Source organism: Siphateles boraxobius, unplaced genomic scaffold (genome assembly GCF_051911475.1).
Source record: "Siphateles boraxobius isolate OS27281-9 unplaced genomic scaffold, OSU_SipBor_1 6, whole genome shotgun sequence".
Lineage (NCBI taxonomy): Eukaryota > Metazoa > Chordata > Actinopteri > Cypriniformes > Leuciscidae > Siphateles > Siphateles boraxobius.
This window is the reverse complement of record NW_027509186.1, coordinates 5,886,294-5,906,765: the sequence shown is the minus strand read 5'-3', so window position 1 is coordinate 5,906,765 and position 20,472 is coordinate 5,886,294. Positions and strand designations below refer to the sequence as shown.

General features: G+C 42.9%; 2 long non-coding RNA genes across 2 annotated transcripts; both read right to left on the bottom strand.

The window, feature by feature from the left end:
* Positions 1–10,638: 10,638 nt before the first annotated feature.
* Positions 10,639–15,851, bottom strand: LOC143715784 (uncharacterized). The gene is made up of 3 exons (XR_013195890.1): positions 15,774–15,851; positions 10,921–11,002; positions 10,639–10,724 (listed from the first exon to the last, which is right to left on the bottom strand). It is a non-coding gene; the product is annotated as an uncharacterized LOC143715784 (long non-coding RNA).
* A 535-nt stretch (positions 15,852–16,386) lies between these two features.
* On the bottom strand, positions 16,387–18,069 carry LOC143715528 (uncharacterized). Its single transcript, XR_013195798.1, has 4 exons — positions 17,986–18,069; positions 17,360–17,690; positions 16,767–17,052; positions 16,387–16,494 (listed from the first exon to the last, which is right to left on the bottom strand). It is a non-coding gene; the product is annotated as an uncharacterized LOC143715528 (long non-coding RNA).
* Positions 18,070–20,472: the final 2,403 nt, after the last annotated feature.

Genomic DNA, 20,472 nt, shown 5'->3' with positions numbered 1-20,472 from the left:
CCTTTTATGTCTCCGTTCTCCTTCGACTCAGACCATACCTACGGTTTGCTGTCAGGGCGCGCGCATATCAGTACGCTGTTATCCCATTCGGGCTAGCCCTGTCTCCTCGCGCCTTCACAAGGTTGTTGAGGCAGCCCTTGTTCCTCCATGGGAACACGGGGTTCGCATCCTGAACTATCTCGGTGACTGGCTGTCTTGAGCTCACTCCTGAGACCAGGTTTGCGAATACAGGGACCCAGTGCTCCGGCACCTAGCTCGTCTGGGCCTTCGGATCAACTTGGAAAGGAGTAAACTTTGCCCCGTGCAGAGGAGCTCTTTTCTCGGTATGGACTTGGTCGCCTTCTCCACTCAGTCATTGCTGACTTGCCTGAGACTATCAAGCGCAAGAGTGGGGTTCCACTGAAGTTTTTTCAGAGGCTCCTGGGGCATATGGCATCTGCAGACGCGGTACACCGCTCAGATTGCTTCATATGAGACCACTTCAGCTTCGGCTTCGCGACCGAGTCCCGAGGTGGTCATGGCAACACGGCACCCTCCGAGTACCAGTTACTCCGACCTGCCGTCAGTACTCACCGCGTGGTCGAACCTCAGTTTTCTACGGGTCTGAGTGCCCCTGGAACGAGCTTCCCGGCATGTTGTTGTCTGAACAGATGCCTCCATGTGCTGGGGCGCCTTGCGCAATGGACATGCTGTCACACTCTCATGTTGAGTAGAAATGCTCCTGAAAAATTCAGTGAGATTTATCACACCAGGTGTTGAGCAGAAATGCTCCTGAAGTTCAGTGAATTTCTTCACACTTAGGTGTTGAGCAAGGTTGCTCCTGAAGCTCAGTGATTCTCGCATGTAGTGTTGAGCAGTATTGCATGTCTATTGCCTCGAGTTGCTGGCGGTACGGCTTGCCCTGCACCGCTTCTGTGCGTTGCTCGGGGTCAACACGTACTAGTCCGATCAGACAATACCGCCACAGTAGCGTACATCAACCGTCAAGGTGGTCTACGCTCGCGCCGTATGTCGCAACTCGCCCGCCACCTCCACTTATGGAGTCAGAAGCATCTGAGGTCGCTTCGAGCCATTTTCATTCCCGGAGTCCTGAACTGTGCAGCCGACGAGCTCTCACGGCTTCAGCCCCTCCCTGGAGAATGGCGACTCCATCCCCAGTCGGTTCAGCTGATTTGGGACCAGTTCGGGGATGCACAGATAGATCTGTTTGCCTCTCACGACTCGACCCATTGCGCCCAGTTTTATTCCCTGACCGAGGGCACGCTCGGCACGGATACTCTGGCGCACAGCTGGCCGCAGGGCCGCAAGTATGCGTTACCCCCAGTGAGCCTTCTTGCACAGACCTTGCACAAGGTCAGGGAGGATGAAGAGCAGGTCATCCTGGTTGCCCCTTACTGGCCCAACCGGACCTGGTTCCCCGAACTAGTACTCCTCGCGACAGCACCTCCCTGGCCGATCCCTCTGAGGAAGAACCTTCTTTCTCAGGGACGGGGCACCCTATGGCACCCTCGTCCCGATCTCTGGAAACTCCACGTGTGGCTCCTGGATGGGACGCGGCAGGTTTGAGTACCCTACCACCAGCGGTAGTGGCTACCATCACTTCCGCTAGGGCGTCGTCCACGAGACACATCTATGTGTTGAAGTGGAACCTCTTCGTCAGCTGGTGCTCTTCTCACCGAGAAGACCCCCGGAGATGCTCGATCAGCGTTGTGCTTTCCTTCCTTCAACAGGGGTTGGAGCGAAGGCTGTCTCTCTCCACCCTGAAGATCTATGTTGCCGCCATTGCCACACACCATGACCTCATCGAAGGTAAGTCAGTGGGGAAGCACGACCTGGTCATCAGGTTCCTGAGAGGAGCGAGGAGACTAAATCCGCCTCGCCCTCCTCTCGTTCCCTCTTGGGACCTCTCAGTGGTTCTAACTGCCCTGAAGAGTGCTCCATTTGAGCCCCTGCAATCAGTCGAGCTTAAATTCCTGTCTATGAAGACAGCGCTCCTGGTTGCACTGGCCTCCATCAAGAGGGTAGGGGACCTGCAAGCATTCTCCTTTGACGAAGCATGCCTGGAATTCGGGCCGGCTTACTCTCACGTGATCCTGAGACCCCGGCCTGGATATGTGCCCAAGGTTCCTACCACTCCCTTCCGGGACCAGGTGGTGAACCTGCAAGCGCTGCCCCTGGAGGAGGCAGACCCAGCCTTGGCACTGCTCTGTCCAGTACACGCTCTCCGTGCCTATGTAGACAAAACGCAGTGTTTCAGGCCCTCAGACCTGCTCTTTGTCTGTTATGGTGGGAAGCTGAAGGGAAAGGCTCTCTCCAAGCAAAGGTTATCTCACTGGATATGGCATGGCGCCTCGCTAACAGACATCTGCAGAGCTGCAGGCTTGGCGACACCTAATACATTCGCCAGATTCTATAATCTCTGAGTGGAGCCAGTGTCCTCTCATGTACTCGCTTCAACCAGCTAGTACTGGACCCGCTCAGGTGTCTTCGCTTGCTCGCCATTCCACTCCACGAACTGGATATGTGCGATTTCTCCTCAGGTGAGCTTCTCAGAATGCCCTGAGTTCCTCCAGCACTCCTGACGTCGGCGCCAGTGTCTATTGCCTGCGCGTCGGCTAGGTGCCTCCCGAGTGTATGGTCCCTCCTCTGAGCGACCCCCACATGTGTATTTCCACTGTAAGCCTCTCTGAGCATGTGTCTTTCCCTTGGCAAGCCACCTTGCCACCCCTGGGGTTGAAATATTCCACCTGCGGTTGGAAACCCCAGTGTTCTCCATATGCATCCCTCCGGGTCAAATTTGTATTCTTTAAGATTTATGCAGGGCAATGGAAGACAGGCGGATTTGCTAATTTGTTTGTGTATTTTGACTATTGGCTGAAATGTTGGTCAGTATTATTAATGCTGGGAAGACTCGCGTCGGGATCAAATGGTAATATCATAGCATAGTCTTTAACAACATAATGAAACTGGCTCCATCATAAAAGGAACTCTAATATGCCAGCAGTTTTACTTAAAATGAAAACTTGGTGTAAATCTATTACCAGCTGGTCCAAAATGCAATAGCTATTTCTATTCCAGGAAGTATGACCATATTAGCCCGGTTCCGTCAACACTGCATTGGTTTGTATGCATTTTAGAATCTTGCTAATTACACAGCACTAAATGCTTTAGCTCCTCAGTTCTTGAGCGAGCTCTAAACACATTATACTCCTTCACATCTATTGCGATCTCAAAATTCTGGCCAGTTGATAATACCTAGAATATCAAAATCGATCCTACACCTATTTAGCACCCAAACTCTAGAACAGTCTTCCTAACATTGTCACACCTAGTCAGTTAAATACTAAAAACACATCTCTTTAACCTGGCATACACATAACACATCACATTTCTATAAATTAAAATCCGTTAAAGGATTGTTAGGTAGCATAAAGTAAGTCAGCCGGAACCGGAAACACTGCCTATAACACCCAATATCATAAGGTTATATCATAAGAAGAAAGTCATCTATGCTAATATTAGTATGTCTGTCTCATCTTTATCTTGATGTTACCGTTGTCAGCCGGATCTGGTCCACATCCCGATCAGATGGTGGACCTGCACCTACAGTGGACACGACCACAACAGCCCTGAATATCAGCCGAAACCATGTCAGCGAGACAATCCCCTGTGAAGGCTTCGTTGACACGACAGCAAAGACCACAAGAACCAAACAAGCCCTCCGCACGACCACGACTGCCAGCTTCATCTCCACACTGGCATGATCAATCCCATCTTCAAGCAGAAGGAACTGGATGAAATATTTTGAATGATACCAATCCACAATCTTGACTTCTGACTTGATGCAGCCTGAATCATAATGGCACCGTGTTTGTTCGTTGACCAGAGGAGAACTGACCGAGTCTGGTTTCTCACAAGGTATTTTTCTCCATTCTGTCACTAATGGAGTTTGGGTTCCTTGCCACTGTCGCCTCTGGCTTGCTTACCTGGGACACTTTAATTATTCAACAATATTATTGATCTGATTGCACTGACAATATTTGATGATAACTGGACTGATAAGGACATGACATCACTGTTTTCTGCTGAGCTGCTTTATAGCCAAATTGCCTAATTGATGATCTTTACAACAAAACCGAATCAACAGTGAACAATGACACTTTTTTTTCCTTTTAGAACTGCTTTACATTCGAATTGAAAAATGTTTGCATCATTTAATGACTTCCCTGTTTTCACTGTAAAGCTGCTTTGAAACAATATTGTATAAAGCGCTTTAAAAATAAATGTAACTTGAATTTTACATTTTATGTTATTAAAACTAATTTAGCAAATGTTTATATTTATTTCCCTTAACAACGCAATGTTAGCACAAACTGATCCATATTCATTGTGCACATGCTAAACTAGCATCTAAATATGTTACAATTGAATGTAAGTAAATATTTCAAACCAGATATCTAACCACAATCTTTGTAGTATAGCCTATAAATCTTTTTTTTTTTTGTAGACTAAGTCATATCCATTATCATCATTTGACCTAAATACAGACATACAGAGGGGTGGAAGCAGTGTGGACAGGTGGAGCTGACACTTTATGCTGTGAAAGCCTGAAATCAATAGATGAAGAGCACATACAAAAATCTCACTGTCAGATTATAGATTTATTTAAACATCAGGTAGATTAACATTACAGAGTAACGATCGGTAACATACATTTTCACGCCATTACCTCTTTTTTTGGTTATTCTACGTTGTCTTTTATTATAGCTGTGAGATATGTCATTGGTGGATATTTTATGTTAAATGTAGATTTATGTTAAACTACATTCTGGACGGAATGTTGGCAGTGTGAAACACAAACAATAAAATTCTTTTAATCTCCAAACAATGTGTTGTGATCTTCTACAGGACACGTCCTTTCTCTTTGCATCAATTGCAGGTCATAAGCTATTCAAGAACCTTTAAAAAATGAGTTATATGAACCAGACAAATGTCTGTACAACATAAAATTAAAAATGTACTACATAGACAAACAAATCAATGACATTAGTCAAATAGTAATCTCTATATGGATTGATATAGGCCCATATAATAACGAGTGGCACACAAAGTGACTAAAACATTAGTGAACGAAATAAGAAAAAATAATCTCAGCCGGCACGGGTGGAATGCAGGGATTTAAAAGAAGAGGGAAATCAAAAAGTGTCAACTTTACCATATTTCTTGAGGAATCCTCTGTGCACCACTGCTGCGCTCATTCCTGTACCCAGCCAAGCAGCAGAGATACAAAGCGTTCGAGCTGCGGCTTTACTCGCAATTTGAGAGAGAGACATGCACATAATCCGCACTCATTTAGAACATTCCAGCGGGTAGCATCAAATCTCAGCATGCTGAGCAGGGCATTATGGGATTGTAGCGACTGCATCTGAAAGGGAAGACACACCAGTGCTTATAAACATCACATGCACCCATAAGCTGCCAATCATGATCAGAACCATGAGAAAATCCCATCGAGCTGGAGGTTGACAAATGACATGTCAACAAGGTCTACCTCTAAATGTACACAACACATAAGAAAAAGCATGAGATTTGGTAGGTGATTTGATGAACTAAAAGTTTATTGAGATGAAAATAACGGGTAACACTTTATTTTGATAGTCCACTTTAGACATTCTACTAACTATAAGTAAGCTATATGTTTTGCTTTGCACTTTGCAGCTATATGTCAACTAACTGTCATTAGAATATTAGTAGACTGTATGCTTAATATCTGCTAACACTTTATTTTTTTGGTCCCCTGTAACAATGTTCAGGGAAGAAAGAGGAGGGAACCGGCGAACAATCAAAATAAACTTTTTTTTTAAATAAAACAAACAAACCAAAATACCGCCAGCAGCTGGCGAATGTCTAGTAGAATGTCTAAAGTGACTATCGAAATAAAGTGTAACCAAATAACGCTATGGGGAAGCACGTGTGACAAACACACCAATTAATTGGCTGACGACAGTCCATGACTTCTCAAGAGGAGCACCCGTAAGTAAAAAAGGCGCCTGTAATACGCACCATCAGCTTTATTGTCTTAAGGAGCTGCTTGTTTGTATGCATGTGTAAGATAAAAGCAGTGTGTGCTTGTTGTGTTGCAATTGTGGTAAGCTCTGTTCTTGCTTTATTCTCTTCCGAGAGATGAGAACATAGTGCTTACACAGAGCGTGTTCAGCTCTCAAGGGGATGCACTCATTACAAAGTTTTCACAGTAGGAAGCTCTGTTATTATGAAGCTCTGATTCTTATACTGATATTAAAGTTTTTTTCAACCAAGTAGCGGTTGACAAAAAAAAATTCAAGTGTAACTTTTGAACAGGGTAATTTTTTTTAATCAATTTAGTTATAAGTTAGTCTCATTCAAACATCTGTTATGTGAAATAGTATGTTCAGGACAGTACAAATAAACAATATGGGATTTTTCTTAGCCCCTTTAGTTTGTTGAAATCATTAACATTTTGCCGGGTGTATGTAAACTTATAACCAAAACTGTAAGTCATGTGGCATCAGTGTGAGTGTTCATAATGTGACCATATTATGAGATTTTGAGTTTGATGAAGAGTTTAAAATGGTATTTCACGAGTTCACACTTAAGAGATATAAATGAATAAAGGGTATGTGAATTTGGCGTGCTGTCCGAGGAGAGACCTCCAAGCTCGGTATTTGGCCCGAACCCAGAGTACTCCCCCAATATTCCTGGCTGTGGTAGGAACAAACAACAAGTGAGGATTCAGGGTGGTGGAAAGATGATAAAAACTGTCGTGGAATATCGGTATATACTGTGTATATATATATATATATATATAGGCTTCCTCTCATGCTGGTAGGATAGACGTGGTAATTGCTGATGACGAGTTGACTTTGATTGGATAGATTATTAGAACATGCTCCTGACAAGATGAAACATATATTCATGAGTTTACACTTAAAAATAAGTCGAATAGATGGAATAAAGTGTATTTGGCGTGCTGTCCGAGGAGAGGGCTCCGAGCTTGGTATTTGGCCTGAACCTAGAGTACTCTGTTGATAGCTCCCAAAACTTAAGGATCTTGAAGCTGAAGGAGTGCAAATAATAGGGAGGGGTTGGTCACTGGATTGTGAGGGCTTCTTGCGTCATCGGATGAGAGTTTGATGGTCATGGCATCAGAAGGGTCAGCCTCGCTGGTAGTCGGCTGTGGAAGGTTGCACATACAGTAGGTGAGCTCTTGCAGGAGCAGTAGAGATAACGCTGCAGTGGCAGTGAAGTCTGGGTTATAAGGAGAAACAGAGCTCCTGCAGGAGTGGAGGAGGTAGCACTGCTACACCAGGAGATGTATGTTGAAAGGAGAACTGAAGCTCCTACGGGGGTGGAGGAGATGACACTGCTGCAGGAGTCGAACCAAACTTGCTTTTCATTCTTGCATGTACAAACTATCAAATGGATAAGTTGGAAGGAGAGCTGAGCTCCTGTGGGAGCGGAAGAGATAACACTGCTGTGGCAGTGGAGCAAATTTGAATTGAGTAATGGAGCTCCTGCGGGAGCGTGGGAGAACATCACTGCTGCGACAGTGGAGAAAAATTTCCCCCCAAAAAACTGAGCTCCTGCGGTAGTGTGAGGGAACATCACTGCTGCGGCAGTGTAGACTTTAGTCCAGAGAAACTGAGCTCCTGCGGGAGCATGAGAGAACATCACTGCTGTTGTTTATTGGTCCTTTACAGGAAATTGCATTGTCATGGCAGCTTCAACACACAAAGATACAGCACTACACTACACAAATAAGTCACTTCCGACTCTGTACCGATCTACAATATACAATTAAACAAGAAATAATACATAACAAAAATAAATAGTCTACTAAGTCTCATCTATATACCCTAGGGTTGGGCGACATGAGCAAAAAATTCATATCACGATATTTTTCACTCTCCAGACAGTGCAAACGTGCAACATGAGGTAGGCCTGAATGCACTTGTTATGTCTTTGTACCAACAGCGAATGAAGACTTTATTTATTTCTGAGTGGGAGCCATCTTCGGGCGTGCTCCGTCTCCGGGAATATCTGTTGCACGCATTTGGGTGCATTCCTCATATGTGCAGACATGCATGGTTTTCAAATGATTAAAGAGATTGCTGGTGTTTCCACCTTTGGCTGCAACAACACGGCGGCACAACTTGCATAGTATTGTATACGACAGAGGAGCCCCCCTTCTTTTTAACCAATTCTTCCTCCTGCTCTTTAACATTTCTTTCTGTGTGACTTTCTGTGTGTTCACTCATCTTGTTCACTTTTGCAGTGCCTATTGTTAAATCTCACAAGTTTGCAAACTGCAGTTACATGTGCTCGCTTTATTGCTGTTGTGTGTTTGAGGAGGCGGGTTTGTTCTCTATTAACTTGGACTGTTACCATGCTCTCTGTGTTTGATTAATAATGCCTGTGCATCACGTGAGTTGGACACAGTTAGGGAAAAGGTTAAACGTTCAGTTCAGCCTCAATTCGGTATCGTCATTAGTAGTGTTAAAGTAACACCAGGTAACTTTTGCTCTCGGGGTCCCCCTACAGTTGGGAAACAGTATTGTCCTCTACTACTGTCGTAAAGTCTGTCATCCTACATGCACGTGCATTTGTTGACAACCATGATAGCCCTGAACACTGTAGGAGGAGGTCACATGCAGGTGTTCTGCTTGCGTCGCGTGTGAAATGTCTTCATCCCAGGTACAGTGGCATATATTTCAGCATGTCAGATGAATATAATTTCATGGGTTTTATTTTTTTTCTAACGACAAATGATCGCGATAATCACGTTTACAAGCCAGCGTCATTATAGTAGCGTAGTCTATTGGTTACCGTTTTACTGAATCTATATGATACTTCAATGCAATGTTTGAGCGGTAGATAATAAATAACCATATATCGTCAATATTATAATATCAAGCTACCATAAATTAATCTGCAAATTTTACAAATCAATTTGCATTATAGCTTGAGGCAAGACAAATAAACAAATATCACAGACATGTTAGGTATCCTAAAATATGATTTTGTACATCTTATATATTTCATTGCAAGAATTTAGCCCCTAACAAACTTGTACACGCCGTTTAGACATAGGCTTTTATTTAATTTTTGTTTTTCACCTAAAAAACAGAAGGTTCATCATAATACACTACACCAACATTATGCTGTAGAAAGTTTACACTTCTCTTGTTTTTGCAGGAATCTGTTGTTGAGGACTCTGAGAACTCTGCCTCATCTGATTTTGAGCCCCCAAATAGTACATATGGGAGAGGCAGGGCCAGAGAGAGCGGGGAAGGGAGAGGGAGAGGGAGAGGGAGGGGGGTAGGGGGAGAGGGAAAGGGAGGGGGAGAGGGAGGGGGAGGGAGAGGGGGAGAGGGAGGGTACAAGAAAACATGGACCCTGAGAACCAGCAGAGGATTCAGCGTTTGAAGAATCAGCGTGATGCGGACATGCAAAAATCCAGGCGTTGGACTCTCAGCAAAGGGATGCACTCTTCCAGAGGGTCATGACAAGACTCCCTGGCTTGATGTTCGATGTGTTGGCCTTGCTGGAGGATTCGGTACAGCCGAGAGTCCCTGATGGAGGGGTTCTCCAGTGGTGCACCTGTTCTAACTGCAGGGAAATGAACACTGACCTTGAAAGACTCTGCTGCAGGCAAACACCAGAGACCTGTGTCAGTAACATGGCCCATATGCACCTGTATATACTGGATGAAGGGGTGTTACGGTTGGCTAGGGCAGCTTGGAACTACATATTTGCCATTGATGATGACCAGGAGCCAGATGTAGAGCAAAGGCAAAATAGACACGCAGCCTATCGCCAGTTTGTTCTCTGGCAGCACGGTCGCCTAGGGGTGGACAACAGAGTCGTGATCCCGATCTGCTGTGTGTGAGATTTCAGAGACACTTTTCCAGACCCAAGAGGACAGTACATGGGGTTTAGGGTTCGCCGGCTCATGTAATCTATTAAAGTTAATTTTGATGTAAATAGATTGTTCCATTTATCCTATTAATAAATAGGATAATTTATCCGAAAATAAATACAAATGGTTTTGGAAAACATGACAAACTTTTAATTTCACACCTTCACAATAGTAGTATTTGCACACATATGCATGGCGCACGCACGCACTCAAACACACAAGCAATTAACTTTGGGGAAAACCTTCACCACGAGTCACATGTGCCCTAACTAGCTCTGCTGTAGGGGGTGGCTGTACTGGAACCAGAAGACCCAAGTGCCTGGGATCATCTGGCCTGAGGGTCAGTTTCCTAGGAAGACCACCTCCACTTTGCAGCCTCTTTGCAATGATGGCCCTCTGCAGGTCTGCAATGTAGGAGTAATCCTTTCTCTCCTTCAAAGTGTAGACAATCCAGCATTTGGACCGCTTACTGTAGTATCGTCTGTAAAAAAAACAAAAAAAAAACTACAAATTGTAGATATGTCTTGATTTATAACTTTTAGAATTACACTATAATATTCATAAAGGGAATGAATACGCTCAGCAGATTATAAAAACTTACATTTTGTGTCCATCTCTGTTTCTTGAAGGGAGCCGATGATTGTGACAGTTGTAGTCTATTGCTGCAAGTGTAGCCCGTGCGCGATACACTGCTGGGTTGTAGGAAAACCGCTTCCCTGCATACATGAGTATGTGATTTTGAAAGTTTTCCAGATCAGATGTAGTCCTGTATTGTGGGCGAAAAAACATACACTTCAGTATTATTTTGCTTTGTTACTAACTAACATGCTACTAAGCATACTGATCTGAAAAGAACAGGTTTTGTTTTATTTTAATTATTGAAGTAGGCTATAGTAACACCATTTAGGATAACTTTCTTGTAAGTCACTGTTATTAGTGTAAACTAAAGGTAATGTACATACCTGAAGTTGATGAACTTATTGACATCCTTCAACCAACGCTTGTCTAGGATGATGGCTACTAATGCTTGGTGAGCTGCTGAGCCTGTAATCACACAACATCATATTATGAGAAGGACAATGGTCCATACACAGCAACAGACCCGTCGCTATGGGCGGGCCATAGGGGGCCGGGCCCGCCCCAAAAAATGCTTGTGCCCCCCCACTTGAGGCACATATAATTTAATTTTAATTTAATTTTAATATTATCATAGCTGCTAATTTTATGTTGCATTAATGTTGCATTCTTTATCATTAAAATATTAAAAATATAAAGAAACAATGGTGTGATTTAGTTTGATTAATGGGAATCTACACTGCAACAGCCTATCACAGCCTTACGAAAGAACGTTAGGCTACGTACGTAACGTACAACTAAGCCGCTCAACAGTTACCGCGCATTTTTGAAAGCTGTTTCAAAACGAGTTTTCACCGGCTTACTCGCTTCAGTTCCTTCCGAGGGGAATGATACTTTGATGAGGAGGTTCTGCTCGGAGAAACGCTTCCTCCCGCTGTACTGGGACTGGAGAAAGGACAGCACTGCCTCCACTCAAAGTATCTGTGCTAGTGTATTTGCGTGTGTGTTTGTGTGTGTGTGTCTTGGCAATGCATATCCCTCTGTTGACTGCTTTAAAATTCAATGTTTGAGAGATGTTTCTGGTGTTACATCTAATATGTTGTATAGTGAAGTGTTTTATGGATATTCGTAACATTGCTTCTGTGTAATGTGGTGTAACATTAGGCTATAGACTACCTGGTCGTTCTGGTAGTCCCCTTCCGGTCTGAGCGAACGCTGGCGTGTTCTGACAGCCGCTGCTCTCTCGCTATCTCGCTATCCTTTTGTTTTCGTGACAAACTGTGGACTAATTATGGACTACTCAAGCGTGTTTTTTTTTTTCAACGCTGATTTTAAACGCTGAATTACGGTGCTGTTTAAAAAATTGTCTCTGCATCCCTTCAGTCAAGCTGCTACCTGCCAAACGCGAGCTTTCGCCACCGAAGCAAACAGGCTACTTCAACTGTTTTCCGTGAGTAAGCTTCTACTTTCTCTCGGACTATTGGTTGCCATATGCTAGTCAGGTTGATATGGTCTTAGAAAGGGCTGTATCTTCCACATACTTGCACTGTGTAGTAGTTCAGCTGCCCGGTGTGCTGGCTAACGTGGTTTAAAATCTGGCTGGGTATGCGCGACTCTAGGATGATCATCCTCTTTTTATTGCACGTAACTTTTTTATCTGCTTCTTTTTATTTTTGCGCACTGTCTCAAGAAACTTTGCTGCCTTTTTGCCGGTGGGGTTTTTATGACATGACTTTTTATTCGTCGTTGGATCTGCACCATCTGAACCCTAAAGTTCGGTCATCGCTGCCCACTAATCTTTAAAATCACTGCGCTGCTCTTGGTATCGCCCGCCGGCCTCGTTACATACATCGGGGCTCCCACAAACATTGTACTGGGCTCTCTACTTCAGCTCACTCAGTTGACTCAGTTGACGGATGTATTATTCCCGTCGTCTGGTCTTCCTCTCGTCGGCTGTCTACAAAATCTCGCAGAGAAGGCGGAAATATTAACTCTGCAAATCACCGTTCTCTGGAATATGCCCCACTTGGGGCCCTATCACCAGCTAAAACTTCCTCTGCATCAGCTCAGCCTTCAGTGAAAATGGCTCTAGTAAACGCTAGATCACTATCAAATAAAACATTCATTATGAACAACTTCTTCTCATCTTATGCCTTGGATTTTCTGTTTGTGACTGAAACCTGGTTGAAATCTGACGATGTTTCGTCTCTGGGCGAAATATCTCCTCCTGACTGTTCCTTTTACAGCACTCCCAGGCCAAATGGATCTGGTGGTGGTCTAGCTACAATCTTCAAGAAGTCATTTAAATGTCAACTACTGCCCGTAGATACTTTTTCCAGTTTTGAAGCACAACTATTGCACATCGACCTAAATGGTCCTCTAATTTGCATCCTGATTTATAGACCACCGAAAGTCAACACAACGTTTATCCATGAGCTCTCAGACTTCCTGTCAAATCAAGTGTCACGCTGTGATAGACAGTTGGTTCTGGGGGATTTCAATATCCATGTTTGCTGCCCCTCCAAACCTATGGTTAAAAATTTTATGAACCTCATTGACTCACTCAGTTTCGCACAGTGTGTCTCTTCTCCTACTCACAACCTGGGCCACACACTAGATCTTATTTTGACTCGTGGTCTCTCTATGCATTCATGTGAAGTATTTGATGCTGGTATTTCTGATCACTATTCTGTTTTATTTGAACCTGCAGTTCCATATGTACAGCCCGTCCTCTTTCAGCCTGTGTGCTGCTCCCGTGTTTTTCATGCCACTACTGCACTAGAATTCTCAACCACCTTTTCTAATTGTGAGGTCTCTTTGTCACCTGATATGAACACTGATGAGTTGGTTCTCGTCTTCAACTCTGCCTGCTCTACTGCATTGGATATTGTTGCCCCTTTGAAGCCTAGAAGGCAAAAACCTAAATCAAACTCTCAACCTTGGTTAAATGACTCTACCCGTGTGCTCAGACGGGAATGCAGAAGGGCTGAGCGCAGGTGGAAAAAGGACGGGCTACAGGTCTCTTATCAAATTTTAAAAGATTGTCTTGCCACCTATCAAAAGTCGGTCAGTGATGAAAAGTCTCAATATCTTTCAAATTTAATAGCTATGAATGCAAACAGGCCACAAGTTCTTTTTAAAACTATAAACTCAGTTCTTAATCCAGCCACCTGCTCAGCTCCTGTTGGCAATCTCGAGACCTGTATAGAATTCTTAGGTTTCTTTGTACAGAAGATACTAGATATCAGATCTCGCCTCTCTCCTTCTGACACGGCTGTTTCTCCCCTTATCTCTCCTTCTAGTAATTTTACTAGTTTTAAACCAGTGTCTCAGTCTCAATTAAGTGCATTAATTTCCAAAATGAAAGTGACATACTGTCAATCTGATGTACTGCCTGGCCGTTTGCTTAGAGAGGTATTAGACACTATTAGCCCTGCGCTTTTAACTATTATAAACAGTTCTCTGTCCACTGGGGTTTTCCCTGAGTCTTTTAAGCATGCTTCTGTACAGCCCTTGCTAAAAAGATCTAACCTTGATCCATCTGTTCTTAGTAACTACCGGCCAATTTCTAAACTCCCATTCATTTCAAAGGTTTTAGAGAAAGCAGTGCTCTCACAGTTTACTTCTTACTTAGATGCCTTTAACATTTTGGATAAGTTACAATCTGGTTTTAGAGCACTTCACAGTACAGAGTCAGCCTTGCTTAAAGTTACAAATGATCTATTGTTGTCTACTGATTCAGGGTCATCTGTCATTCTGTTACTGCTAGATCTGAGTGCAGCTTTTGACACGATTGACCATGACATCCTCTTGAAACGACTTCAATATACAGTAGGGGTTCAAGGCACGGCATTACAATGGTTCAACTCTTATTTAAAGGGTAGGACGTTTTCAGTAAATATCGGGTCGTTTACCTCACCTACTGCACCCGTCACTTATGGTGTTCCCCAGGGTTCTATTCTTGGCCCTTTGTTGTTTTCACTCTACATGCTTCCCCTGGGCTCCATTCTCCAGAAACATGGCATAAACTATCACTGCTACGCCGATGACCTACAACTTTACCTTCCAATCAAACTTGAAAATGATTTCTCTATACAACTCCTTTTATCATGTCTTGATGAAGTGAAAATTTGGATGGCGAACAATTTCCTGCAACTAAACACTGACAAAACTGAGGTGCTTCTGCTAGGCCCCACTGCACTCAATACTACTCTGACAAGTAGGTTAGGCTCCCTCAGTGATAGCTTACAACCCTATGTAAAAAATCTAGGGGTCTATTTTGACCCTTCACTACAATTCGACAAACAGGTGAACACGGTTGTAAAGAGTAGCTTCTTCCACCTCAGATCTGTTGCGAAGGTAAAACATTTTCTTTCTCAAAAAGATCTTGAAATTGTCATCCATGCACTAATCTCTTCTAGACTGGACTATTGTAATTCTCTATATGTCGGTCTTCCACAAAGCACTCTATCTCGGCTTCAGATGGTCCAAAATGCGGCAGCCAGACTGCTGACAGGAACAAAAAAACAGGAGCATATTACTCCTGTTCTTGTTTCATTGCACTGGCTCCCTGTCAAGTTTAGAGTTGATTTTAAGGTCCTTCTTTTTGTATATAAGGCTCTCCAAAAATCAACCCCGGATTATCTCTATGAACTTATCCAGCCACATACAACCTCTAGGTCATTAAGATCCTGTAACCAGCTTCTTTTATCAGTTCCTCGTTCACGTTGCAAATCAAAAGGCGACAGAGCTTTCGCGGTTGCTGCACCTAAACTTTGGAACAGCTTACCCTTTAATATCAGGGCCTCTCCATCGCTCAATGCTTTTAAATCTAGCCTAAAGACTCATTTTTATACTCTTGCATTTGAGTGACGCTGTGTATGGTACACTGTGTAAATGTACGTAGAAATGTTCTTTTATTCGTTTATTATTATTAATAGTTTTCTTTATTAATTTTTAATTTTTATTTTTGACCGTCTGTAAAGCACTTTGGATCAACTAATGTTGTGTTTATGTTGTGCTCTATAAATAAATTGACTTGACTTGACTTGACTTGGTCATATTGCTATATGTTTAACGTGATGATTACGTGCTGCGCGACTAGAGTTGATTATTATAAATATACATACTGTAGGCTAATAATAACTGTGCCCCCCCCCATACATTTCATATGCCCCCCTTAAGACTGAGGTCTGGCGACGGGTCTGCACAGCAACACACGAAAATAAATTAGAAATACCTTGTTCCATCCACTTTTTTTCCTGGGTACCATCGCCAAGTGGTTCATGCTCACACAATCCAGTAGCCCAGGTGTGCTAACCCTTCTGTACACCCAGCAAACCTTTTTTTTTTTTTACAGTATTAATTCACTTCCTAAAGACATACCTTAAATTCCTCTACAGAAGATGCTTGCTTTGCACAATTCCAGAAATGGTTTACAATGTCACTGATCCAAGGCAAAATTTCAGACTGGTCCTTCATCACACCAGCCTGAAAACAGGATGTGCCAGCGTGAGACAGAGACCATAAATATCCTGGTGCTTTTCAGCAGGATATGTAAAAGGTTGATATCCAGTTACTAAAAATTACCAATCACTCATAAAAACATTGCTTACCCCTCGCAGCTTCTTCCCTAAATTCTTTGCAGCGTGTCAAATATCTAGGGAATGATGTAGACCCCATTGCTGGTATTTGCCATCTCGTTCTGTGGAAAAGGAAGTCTTTAGAATAAAAATATATATATATATACATATTAATTTATATATATATATATATATATATATATATATATATATATATATATATATATATATATATATGAAAATCCACTATTCCAAAACACTCCTTCTCCATAATTGTCGAGTTCCTGTTTGTTTCCCGCTTATCCAGAGAGACAATGTGCACGATGTCTCTAGATTCCTGCTCTATGGTTGTGTAGGTGCAATACTGTGCACAGTGGCCTACAGAATGTAGAGCATAGAGGTAAATATGTAAACTGTGCAAATCATATTATTTCTCTCTCTGTCTTCCCCAGACAGACGGACAGACACAGAGACACATACCCACAGAGACATACAGACACAGAGACACACCTGGAGAATCCATTCTGCCATCACCTAATGAAAAAAAAAACATTACAAAAGATATCACAACATGATCTTGATAAGAATTAGCAAACCACAGACATGACAATATAAGCATAGGTGAAAAAGGTATCAAAGCAATGTCTTACCAAGAACAACCACCTTTTCCTTTACACGCAAACGGGTCAGAATGTCGGCTCGGATTTTCTGCCAGAACTCATCAACTGGTTCAATGCAGTATGTATCCTGGATTTTGAAAAATTTTGACTCTTCAACCATCCCTAGTTCCATGAATTTGAATAGTAATGCCACTTTCCTGTAGTTGTTCCCGGATAACAGGATATTTGTGGATAGCATGAAGTCCCCCCCTTGCATGCCATATTTCAAAAGAGGCTGTGAATTCCATTTCCAGAGCACGTGTCCAAAGGGGCATGGCTACAATCAGTAAGTAAAATATGAAAAAAAAAAAAAAAAACATAAGAAAAGCAAAGCACTTACTAACTCAAACACTACTACACTAGACCAAACTAACCTACAAATAACTGATAGTTCTTGATAATCAAACAAAAAACTTTCATTTGTAACTCCATGAAGCGATGAACATTTTGATTACTGAAATAGCTATGCTACTCAAATCAGAGTTAGATTTCTTCCCAGAGTCAGTCACTGCTTCTCCTCTAAAACACAACTATTAAGTGTAGGACACACATACGCACAACGGAAGCAAATACTGTTTGCTTACCCATTCCAGGACAAGACCAGTTCCTCGAGGCTTCATTTCAACCTGAAATGGTGGTCTTCCTGTGCATTTTTCCCCAGTAATTTGATTCGAAAAGCTGCATGCTTTCATTGGAAGTTGCATAAATGAAGCAAGCATCTTCAGGTTGTCAAGGTAGGCAACACATGCCTTCTTTCCAACCAAGTCATCTTCCTTTTCAACTTTCAAATGGTCTGGCACATCGGTCATCTGGTCGTCGGTGGAGTTGGGAACATCTACATCATGCACGGTCTCGTCCATTGATATTTCTGGAAGCTGCTCAATAATACCGACCTTTGAAGCTGCACCACCAACTCTGCATAAAAAGGCAAGATATGAAAAGGTCTTACATTTTTGGATAGTGGAAACTTACTACTACTACAAGTACAACCCTACAATATACTAATTGTGCATGAAATGAAGCTACTGAATATCAAATACCGTAGTTGAAGAAAAGGAATATATTCCTCATCAGAGCTGTCCCCATCCTCACAGAATCTTGGGTCTTTCCAGCTCTCATCCATTTCAATACTGTACATAAACACACTTAAGCATACATGCAAAAGACAAATCAGTAACAAAATGAAAACAGAGTCATTAGACAGACTTACATGCTGTTTCTTGGGTCATTTAATGCATCCTCTCTGGAGAGTCATGCTGCTCTTCTTCCTTTACAAGATCTAGAGATTGCATGCTGCAGTAAAATAGAGGTGGATAATCATAGTATAGATAAGTATATATACTGGGAAAAAGTAAATATGCATTCTGTCCACATTAGTTCAAGCAAACAACATTCAGTCACTGCCTCAGATATGGCGGCACAGAGCGTTAACTGTTTCACTGTTGTCGGTGACAGGCACCACTGGCCTACAGTGCTCAACACTCCTCAAACTGTTTCAGTTTGCAATGGAGACATGACGTATAAGAAGACAAGGGTGAGGGCATGCCTTGATACCTTTTCATGTGCGTAATTTTAACAAAGTAAAACACGACTAGTATGTGACTGTTGTGCGACAGTATGCAAGTTTTGAAAGAAAGTGTGCAAGAGATACTAGACTTCAAACCAGAGGCTCACACCACCAACTCCAAGGAATATAGCCTTCTTATATAAAAACTCACCTGGCTTCTAATATAGTGACCTCTTCTTCCCTAAGACATTCTTCAAGGATGTGTACCCCTTCAAGGGATATTCACCCCTGAAATAAAACAGAAAATAGGGCATGAGAACAAAATTAAAAGGCTACGCAAAAATTGATGGCCAAGTAAAACATGCAATACCTATCATAGTCCGACTCCTCGGTAATACTGGAGACCACAGGCTGTGGAGGTTCACAGGATAGTTTGTGGGGAGTAGATGTTATTTGCTGTTTTTGAAAGCTTTAGGGAAATAACAGAGAATGTATTTGTCTAGTTCAATATTACAGCAACACATAAACATTATATAATTGCAACTTGAAGATGAATGAAGTTTACATGCTAAATCAGATGGTGATTTCCAAAACTAGGTGCTTGTCCTAGCAGAAGTGAGCTAGTGTCTAGACTATGGCTATTCATTCTGAATGTACATGAATTTGCATTCTACAAGACACACGTCTGTGTGGTTACACTCAGCAGTGTTGTCTAGTTGCTAGTGATGAGCAGGAACGTGAGAAGACAAAAATCACATAAAAGGGTAATTACTTTGCTGATTATTCAGAACAAGCCACACATTTGAGTTTGACTTTTGTTGAGGTAACTTAGTCATGCACTGAACACAACAACCCTTCATGTTTGTAGAATCTAACCAAACAGAAGTATTGCACAAGAACAACTTGAGGGTGGAAATTCGTCATCCGAAAAAATTGCGACAAGAATCCCGTTTGCCTCTGTAGCTATCAATAATCGGAAATTACACAATCAAGTAACTTTACACATGTAACAAATGAGAAGCTATGAACACAATAATACTATTAATAATCTTCCTCCTTTCTTTGTACATGTTGAGTAGAGTACACGTTTTAGGTCAAACATTTGCTATTTGCATTTCATCAATTGCAAAGTTCAAATCAGAACGAGAATGCTAGCGATAGCTAACCATCAAAAACGTCTCGGTTACGTATGTAACCCTAGTTCCCTGATAGGGAACGAGACGCTGAGTCAAGCTGTGGGAACGCATCTGCGTGTGTGCGTCATGAAGCACGTATGGAATCAGTCCAATGGAGAGACGGAACGTCATAGGCGGGGGACGTCATCGACCAGGAAACTATAAAGGACCCCCAAAACACAAGCTCGACAGCTTCTGATAGGCCTGAAGGAAGCGCTAACGGGCATGCTATGAGTATGGCAGAACGACGCAGCGTCTCATTCCCTATCAGGGAACTAGGGTTACATACGTAACCGAGACGTAGCCTTTCAAGGGAACTCGAGCTGCGTCAAGCTGTGGGAACGCCAATACCCACGTCGCAATAGGAGCAAATGACCGTCATGTGGGAACTAGCGCACAGAGGACGAGAGCACCTGCGCCCCAGGAGTGGAACTTAAGTCCAATTCATAGAAGTTAACAAATGTATGCGGTGAGGACCACCCAGCCGCATCACAAACATCACTTAGCGATACTCCTGACAACAATGCTTTAGAAGCAGCCGTACTCCTAGTAGAGTGGGCTCGTACAGCCAAAGGTGAAGGCTGACCAGCCGACTCATAAGCAAGTGAGATGGCCTCAACCACCCACTTGCTCATTCTCTGTTTAGACACGGGACACCCTTTCCTGGGTGGCCCAAAGCACACAAATAACTGTTCTGATTTCCTCCACAGGGCAGCTCTGTGGACGTAAGCGTCTAACGCCCTAACCGGGCAGAGAAGGTTAAGTTTCTCCTGATCTGATGACACAAAAGGAGGAGGATAGAAAGCCTGCAGCACTGCAGGTCTAACAGCATTAGTAGGGACCTTAGGGACATAACCTGGTCTATGGTAGAAAAACCTTAACCATACCAGGCGAAAACTCCAGGCACGAGGGTGCAACCGACAGGGCCTGCAAATCTCTGATTCTCTTAAGTGAGGAGATTGCAAGCAGAAAAAGAGTTTTATACGTGAGAAATTTCTCAGAAACTTCCTCAATA